Below are 9457 nucleotides of genomic sequence, written 5' to 3' on the forward strand. Positions count from 1 at the left end.
CTATTCAATTAACCACAACTTCATGAGGATTATGGGTGATGGATAAAGAAAGGTCATTATTTTCATCAAGTTTCTTCCAAAGAAAGGGAAAGCTTAAGGGGTGTTCAAAAGTGGTTCACATACTCACAAGGTAGGTGACAAAAGAGGTATATGTCAAATTGGCTCACACTCTTAGAAGTTGCCTAAGATCATATCAAGAGATAGCATCACTTAGTTGACCGGACCAACAGGGCAAATTCTAGGATCTATCATGCATAGGTCACAAGTGAGCTCATCACACTAGGCATTGATACTATAAGTCAAACAAGACTCTACACTTTTGCTAGTGTGCAATGATCATCACAAAAGACTCAATTCGATACTAGGCTAGTCATAACGAGATGCAAAGAGTTCACATATTGTCTATGCAACTTCATTTGGTCTCCTCGTAGCCGCGCATTCATGTTCATTATATTGAGAGCACTATTCAAGTCATCGGTATTGATCGGAACCGAGACTCAAAATTTGCAAAAGAACAGCCACATTCATCACACGAGAGGTGGCAAAAATTTTCGGACAGGTCAAAATCATTTTGCAATTTAAAATAAAAGGAGCCACAAGCTCAAACATCCACAGAAAGCAGTATTTGACACATTTATAGCTTACAACCCAAATACATAAACAAAACATGATTCACGAATAGCACACAAAGGTGGGCCTCACCCCACCACAAATAAAAGCAATTTGTCCTCAAATGCAATTAACACAAAATCCAAAAGTCAAAATAAAGTAAGACAACGAGGGAGGTAAAGAAAGGATCATGTCTATGAAATCTCTCCATCTGTCTGGGCATCAGTGCCCGATGCCTTACCCTGAGTCGGGGCATCCGTGCCTGAGGTCACCTCAAGGGGAACAACAGTGCCAGCTTCACGAAGGTCTGTTGATTGTGAGTCTGCCAGAAAGACATGTACCGCTCTGCAAACTCCCCTGACCCATGAAGGAGTATTAGGGTCTAGTGTAATGGTTTTCCTGGCAGAAGTGGGCCTCTTGCCCTTGCCTTTCCCAGTAGTTGTGGGTAGTTTCGAATCTTTTCCTTTCGATGTAATTGCATCTTCCTTTATCGCAATTCCTTTGGACTTCTCTTGAGCTGGCGTTATTCTTGTAGCAGCTTTAGGTTTAGTCATAGCTACAAAATCTCGAAGAGAAGTTAGAGAAATATTTGACAAAAGCACTGATAAACTTCACTGACTCTTTCGGCGAGTCGCCGATATCATTCGGTGATCTAGATTTAGTCCGCTAAAAGCTACAGTGCACAGAGATCCAAGGGATTTGACAAGGGTAAAGCGAGACTTTCGGCGAGTCACCGAAAGTTTCTAGGGACCTTCAAATTCTTACCTAAAGTTACAGAATTAACAGCACATTTATCATTAAATTAAAGGCGTGATGGGGACGTTAGGTGAACCGCTGAGTGGTTCGGTGAGCTCGACCCATCTCGCCAAACGGATCAACGTACCTATTTTCAACCCATCTTCTCGAATTCAACCATGTAACCCCTGAAGACAAAATCAAAGTATGCACTAGTACAATCAAGGTATAAACCATAGCACCCAAACACAACCCTTCAAATTTTAATCCAGATTAAGGCATACAATCACTAGAATTCAACAGTCACAACTACTCGAGAAAGATTGTCAAATTAAAGCATGCATGTAAACAATCTAATCCTATCTGGCAAGGTCAGAATACTATCAACAAGATCTGGCTATTGCAACTGAGCATAATTTTTTATAAAATAAATTCGGGGGATAGAAAACTGACCTTTTGTGTTGACTACGAAATGATTGAAACGCTAAGCGGCAAGGTAATCCAAATTAAAGCATGCATGTAAACAATCTAATCCTATCTGGCAAGGTCAGAATACTATCAACAAGATCTGGCTATTGCAACTGAGCATAATTTTTTATAAAATAAATTCGGGGGATAGAAAACTGACCTTTTGTGTTGACTACGAAATGATTGAAACGCTAAGCGGCAAGGTAATCCAAATTAAAGCATGCATGTAAACAATCTAATCCTATCTGGCAAGGTCAGAATACTATCAACAAGATCTGGCTATTGCAACTGGAGTTTGCAAAGTTTGAAAATGAGGGAGAGCGAATGAAGTTGAAACTTTTAAACCTTTGGCTTGCGAAATCGTCCAGTCTTTTGCCCACTCGGCGACATTAATCATCAATGCCGAACCATTCGGCGTCACGCCGAGCAATCAAGTTCCTCGCCGAGTTTTACATAATCCACCAGTTAATGTGGGGATCCAAACGGTGATACAAATTGGGGTCGCCGAGCTGACCGGCGACTCGCCAATCATTTCTTTTGGACCGCTGAGTTTTACAGACCCCAAACCGAAGCTGGGTTGGATCAAACGACGGTGTGAGTCGGGTCGCCTAATACTTTGGCGACTCGCCAACCGACATTTCCCTCGCCAATCTCTTTCTTTCCAAATGTTTCCCACACTTCTTCCTGCACAATTAACACACCATTATTTTATCAAAGCAACATAAAGAAATAAAGGGTTTTGGGTTGCCTCCCAAACAACGCCTTAGTTAACGTCGTGGCACGACGCAAGTCAACACTCAAACCTCATTTTTGAGGTTGAACCTAGTGCAAGTAGGTGATCCCAATTGTTCATTTGGATGGAACTGAGGCAATACATGACCCAAGAGAGTTTCAATTAGCTGGATGGATCTAGAGTGAGAACCGTTCATCTGATTTAGCACTTTTACATTTTCTCTAATCTCATCTAACAATCTATCTTGCTCATTTAGCTATTGGAGAATGGTTAAGAACATATCCTCCATACATCTATTTTCATTGTCCATAGACCTTCCCTGCTCGGTAGGTGGTATGCATTTTCTCTTCTTTTTGGACATCACCTCCAGTTCCTCGACCTTTTGGGTCAAGTAATCCATCTGACCCAGCAAAATGATTAATTACTGGTCCTTTTCAGTATCCTTGTTGGTTTTAGCCACAAGGTCAAGGAATTTGGTTGCGGTTTCATAGGAGTATCTCTCAAGGCCACCCGGGATCAGTCGATCGATTAATCCTCTATTTTCTGGATTTAAACTCCTATAGAAGCACTCTAGTAGAGCCAGATCGGGAATTTCATGAGTTGGACATTGTATCAACAGTGTTTTAAACCTCAGCCACGACTCATGAAAAAGCTCACCTTCTATTTGTTTGAAGGTCAGGATCCTATCCCTGAACCTCATCACTTCCACCGAGAGGTGCTCTATTGGTTCATAGTCATTAACCACACTCATCTCTCATGTTTCAGTACAAACAACCGAACAAAACAAAACTAAAAATTAAGTTAGTAAAACTACAACTAAGAAGAACAAAAATTCTACTAATCTAAGAATTCTCAAATAACACCAATCCCCGGCAGCGGTGCCATTTTGATGATTGCGTAATCAAGACACAACTTCCAATGCAAGTGTCTACGATCGTACAATAGTATAGTAATCCAACCAAGGGTTGGGGTCGAGTCCCAAGGAAATGGGCTTGAGAATTAATAGAGAAATAAAATTAAGTTCTAATTAGTCATAGCTAAAAACATTATCGAATATAAACTTGTTAAATCTAAGGGGTGACAGAAGCGTCAATCATCAATGGGGGTTTGTGACAAGTAAGCAAAAATAACAAAAATGCAAAAGGTACTAATCAAGGAGAGGGGATTCTTGGAATATGATAGGAATACGGGTTAGACTAGATCGTTGAGTACATGCTTTTGATAGTAATTTCGTTGAATATTTGTGACTAGGCTAGACTATAGTGGGGGTAGGCTTTCTTTCGAACAACTTACCCTAAATCAAATGGGTTCCTCTCGGACACCCACTTGCCGCATGAAGAACAACCTCCGCCTTAGCCCACTCACTCTCTCGAGCTGAGTGTGTGGGAGAAGGACTAGGGTTCACTCTCTCGAGCTAAACCTCATGTCGACCCACTCCCACCTGCTATCAATTTAGTAGTCTTAGTTTTACGACCTCTCTCTCGAGCAAGCTTAATACACAAAGGTTAAATCGTATTTGTAAATACAATTTCATTAAGTTCCAACACAACTACTAAACGAAATCACATCTAAACAACAAATAAACTATCACCAAGCAAGACCCAACAATTAATCTAACCCATATTCACATAATTACACCCCAAGAATTGGGGTTTTAGCTAGACATGTAAAAGAGAGAGAAACTTATACCAAAATGAGTTTGCATTCAAATGGGTATGAAGATTTTAGTACCAAAACAAGCCAAGAATGGAGAATCCAAGATACCCAAACCCAAATTGTTGGAGTTGAAACCCTTCGAATCTTCAAGTTCTTCAAAACACTCTCCAAACTTAGAACTCAAAAATCTATTGTAAAAATTATATATTAAAAATCTGATATTAAGCTACAACTTTCAATGAGTATTTATAGTTTTAAAAAATATGTGCTGCAGCGGATCATTCAGTGTCGTTAGTCGAGATCGCCGATCAACTCAGTGATCCACCCTTTGGTAGGTTTCATCATCGTCTTGCCCTATCCTTCAGCATCGTCATGTTTTGGATCATTGTGCGACATAGTACTGCTTCGCGAAACTGCTCGGTGATACGCCGACTGCTCCTTTTCACTGTCGATTTGATCTTTTCCTTTAGGGCTTAGCACACTAGAACAAAAGGCGAGGATAAGACCTTTTTGCGACTCACCGAATGGGTTTGGCGATACTCAAATCTTTATTTATTCGGCATTTCAGCTGCCTTTGTTCCTTTTTTGCTAAGTAGTGTCCATGCTTTCCCTCAAACTCCAAATACCTGAAACTTAAAGGTTTTCATAAGATATTGAGATAAAATATGTATTTGAGGACACTAATTCTATCAAAATATATCCCTAAATGAGTCCAATTTTGTAGACTCGTCAATGCTTTCTTGGGGGCAAATAACACCTTACCGGTGATCATTGCAACTGACTTGCTTGAATGGCAGGTAAAATTGCTCCTTGAGGTGTTGAGAAGGCATATCAAAGCTTTAGGTTGGACTATCGCTGACATAGTGGGCATTTCTCTCGGTATTTGCAGTCACAAAATTCATCTTGATAGTGATTGTAAGTCGAGTGTTGAACATCAGTGGAGATTGAACCCTCAGATGCAAGAGGTGATGAAAAAGGAGATAAGAAAGTGGTTGGACGCAGGTGTGATCTACCCTATTGCGGATAGCAAATGGGTAAGTCCGGTACAATGTGTACCAAAAAAGGGAGGCATCACAGTAGTCCCAAATGAAAAGGGGGAGCTTATATCTATGAGACCAGTGACCGGATGGAGAGAATACATGGATTACCAGAAGTTAAATTTGTGGACTGAAAATGATCACTTTCCCATGCATTTCATGGATCAAATGCTTGATTGACTGTTAGAGAGAGGTTGGTATTGTTTTTTGGATAGGTAATCCGGTTATAACCAAATCTTCATTGCTCCGAAAGACTAAGAGAAAACCACCTTCACCTGCCCATATGGAGCTTTTGCCTTCAAACGGATGATGTTCGGGTTATGTAATGCTCCGGCAACATTTCAACGTTGCATGTTATCTATTTTTTCTGACATGGTGGAAGATTCAAATGGAGATATTCATGGATGACTTCTCGATTGTGGGTGACACTTTTGAAGCATGTTTAGCACACTTAGGACAAGTTCTCCAAAGATGTGCGGAGACAAATTTGGTCCTAAATTGAGAAAAATGCCACTTCATGGTTAAGGAAGGTATAGTTCTTGGTCACAAAGAGTCGCAAAAGGGGCTGGAGGTTGATAAAGCAAAGATTGAAGTAATTGAGAAGTTACTACCACCAATTTCGGCGAAGGGTGTTCGTAGTTTCTTCGAACATGCCGATTTTTACCGGAGGTTCATCAAAGACTTCTCAAAGATTGCATATCCTGTATGCAAATTCTTGGAGAAGGAGGTGAAATTCCACTTTGATGATACTTGCATGGTGGCTTTCAAATGCTTGAAAGAAAAATTGGTCTCCACCCCGATTATCATTAGTCCCAGTTGGTCAGAATTCTTCAAAGTAATGTGTGATGCAAGTGGTACGACATTAGGTGTTGTATTGGGGAAAAAATGCAACAAACCATTTCACCCCATTTACTATGCAAGCAAAACTCTAAATAGTGCTCAACGTAACTATACAGTTACAGAACAAGAGTTACTTGCGATAGTTTATGCGTTTGAGAAGTTTCGGGCATACTTGCTAGGTATTAAAGCGATTGTTCACACTGATCATGTTGCACTGCGTTATCTGATGGTAAAGAAGGATGTCAAGCCAAGATTGATAAGGTGGGTGCTACTATTGCAAGAATTCGACTTTGAAGTCAAAGATAGGAGAGGTTGTGAAAATCAGGTGGCTGATAACCTATCAAGGTTGTAAGTCAAGGAAAATGACGAATTGGAGATCGACATAAATGATTCTTTTCTCGATGAACAGGTATTCACGGTAACTCTCAAACAACCTCATTGGTATGTTGATTTTGCCAATTACGTAGTGTGTGGATTAATGCCAGACGAACTGAACTTCTACCAACAAAAGAGGTTCTTGTTCAATGTTAAGAAGTATTTTTGGGATGAACCATATTTATTCAGAGAGTGTGCAGACCATATCATTATGAGATGTGTTCCGGAAGAAGAAGCCATCAAAATTATCCATGATTGTCATGCTACACCAGTTGGGGGTCATCATAGTGGTGTACGTACATCTGCTAAAGTCCTCCAAAGTGACTACTACTAGCCGTCCCTCTACAAAGATGCTCATGAGTTTGTTAAAAAGTGCACTAAATGTCAAAAACAAGGTGGAGTGTCCAAAAGACCACGAGTTGCCTCTTACGCCCATTTTAGAAGTTGAGCTATTTGATGTTTGGGGAATAGATTTCATGGGCCCATTTTTTAGTTCGTTTGGTAATAAGTATATCTTGGTGGCCATAGATTATGTTTCTAAATGGGTGGAGGTTGTTGCACTTCCAAACAATGAAGGGAAAAGTGTTGTTCAATTCCTGAAACGCTACATCTTTGCTAGATTTAGTACTCCTCAGGCTATTATTAGTGATGGGGGATCCCACTTTTGCAACAAGTGGTTCTCAGCCGCATTGAGTAAGTATGGAGTGAAACACAAAGTAGCAACTCCGTATCATCCCCAAACGAGCGGCCAAGTTGTAGTGTCTAATTGGGAGATCAAAAGCATATTGGCCAAGACAGTGGATGCTAATAGGACTGATTGGTCTTGAAAGCTTGATGACGCGCTATGGGCATATCGCAACGCATACAAAACACCAATCGGTATGTCTCTGTACCAGCTAGTTTTCGGTAAATCTTTCCATCTACCAGTTGAATTGGAACACAAAGCAATATGGGCATTGAAAGCTCTAAATCTGGACTGGACAAAGACTTCCAAAGAGAGAGTAGAGCAGTTAAATGAGTTGGACGAATTCAGGTTCAAAGATTACAAAAGTTCAGCCCTTTACAAGGAAAAAATGAAGAAATGGCATGATTCTAAAATCCTTAAGAGGGAATTCAGACAGGGAGACTGGGTGTTACTATATAACTCTCGACTTAGACTCTTTCCGGGAAAGCTCAAGTCCAAATGGTCAAGGCCGTTTAGAATGACACGAGTGTTCACAAATGGTGCCATTGAATTTGAAGGTCAAGAAGGACCTGCATTCAAGGTGAATGGGCAACGCTTGAAGTTATACTTTGGCGAGTGCCAAAAGGTTTATCTGATTCAGGTGGTGTACTTGGAAGATGCTTGAGAGCATTTGCACGTCGTGCAACGACGTTAAATAAGGCACTTCTTGGGAGGCAACCCATGTGTTAGTGTTTCAACTAATGTGTGTTGATTTTGCAGGTGCAAGTTATTGTGCGAAAAGAAGATGCTATTGGCGGATCACCAAATTGGTTCGGCGAGCACGACATAGTCCGCCTTATGGACTTTAAAAATAGAGTTGATATACTAGAACATTTTGCGGGAGACCTTCATCACTCGGCGATTCACCGATTTGCTTTGGCGACATGATTTTACCCGTTCTTCTACTCCAGCACTGATAGCTTAACTCAATTATTGTTCAGTGATGTTACAAGTCCATTATGCGTAGCGCCGATCTGTTCGGCGACCTCCTTCATCTCCGGCAATTTTCCCCTTTCTGAGAGTGTCGCACACTAGAACTTAGGACGATATCCGGACCATTAGGCGCACCGCCGAGGCATTCGGCGACTGTTTCAGTTTCTCGCCAACTGGGCTCTTAGTGAAGATTTCTCGTCACTTTGCTCTGCATGTTTACATACTAGAATTTTATCTTTATTTATTAGTTTTTATTTTTTATACCTATTTTTATTTGTGGGATTGTCCGTTCCTAAATCACATTGGGGACAATGTTGAATGCTTTTGGTGGGGGTGTGTGCTTGGTCAGTGAGTCCCTTGTGTGCTTGGACCCTTCTAGAAAAAAAACTGGCCACCTCTTGTGTGTTTAATTGTGGTTGCTCTTGTGCAAATTTGAGTATCGGTTATGATCAATACCAATGACTTGAATGGTTCTCTTAATCAAACAAAAATGAATGTGAGGTTACGATGAGGCCAAATGAAGTTGCATAAATATTATGTGAACTTTTTGCATCTTGTTGTGACTAGTCGATTATCAAATTGAGTTTCTTGTGATGAACATTGCACACTAGCAAAAGTGTGGAGTCTTGTTTGATATCAGTACAAAAGCCTTGTGTGATAAGCTTACCGTGAACCATGTGTGATAACACCTAGAATTTTCTCACTTGGTCTAGTTGACTAAGTGATGCAAGCTCTTGAAATGATGTTAGGCAACAATTTTGAAGAGTGAACCAATTTGACATTATACCTCTTTTGTTGCCTACCTTGTGAGTGTGTGAACTTTGCTTGAACCCCCTTTGAGCCCTGTCCTTTCCTTGGAAGAAACTTGAGCAAATGAGACCTCTCTCTATCCCTTCACCCATAATCCTCATGAAGTGTGGTTTGTTTGAATAGTCAACTTAGGCCAAAAGACTAAGTTGGGGGTGTGGTGAAAAGAGAAGGTAAATCAAGAAATGCAAAAGAAGTCCCCCTTGAGCCATGGTTGTGAGAAAGATGGAACCCCTCCATATAAAAAAAAAAAAGAGAAAAGAAATGAAGAATAGAAAAAGAAAAAGAACGAAAAAGTTGTGAAATAAAGTTGTGAAAGTTGCAAAAGAAATGGGGTGTCCGATATTCCATGAGAAGCGAATAATGGGGTGACTTGTGAGCATGAGTGCAAATGTTGAAGAAAAGGAAAGAAAGTGTTGTTCATACCACATTTCATGAGGATAGAAGCCACAAATCCTAAAACACCATACCTTTACACTCAGCCCCGTTTCAAGCCTCAAAAAGACCTTTTTGATCTTGAGTGAGCTGAAACAAGTGTTG

The sequence above is a fragment of the Solanum tuberosum genome, unplaced genomic scaffold (assembly GCF_000226075.1).
Source record: "Solanum tuberosum cultivar DM 1-3 516 R44 unplaced genomic scaffold, SolTub_3.0 scf00466, whole genome shotgun sequence".
NCBI lineage: Eukaryota > Viridiplantae > Streptophyta > Magnoliopsida > Solanales > Solanaceae > Solanum > Solanum tuberosum.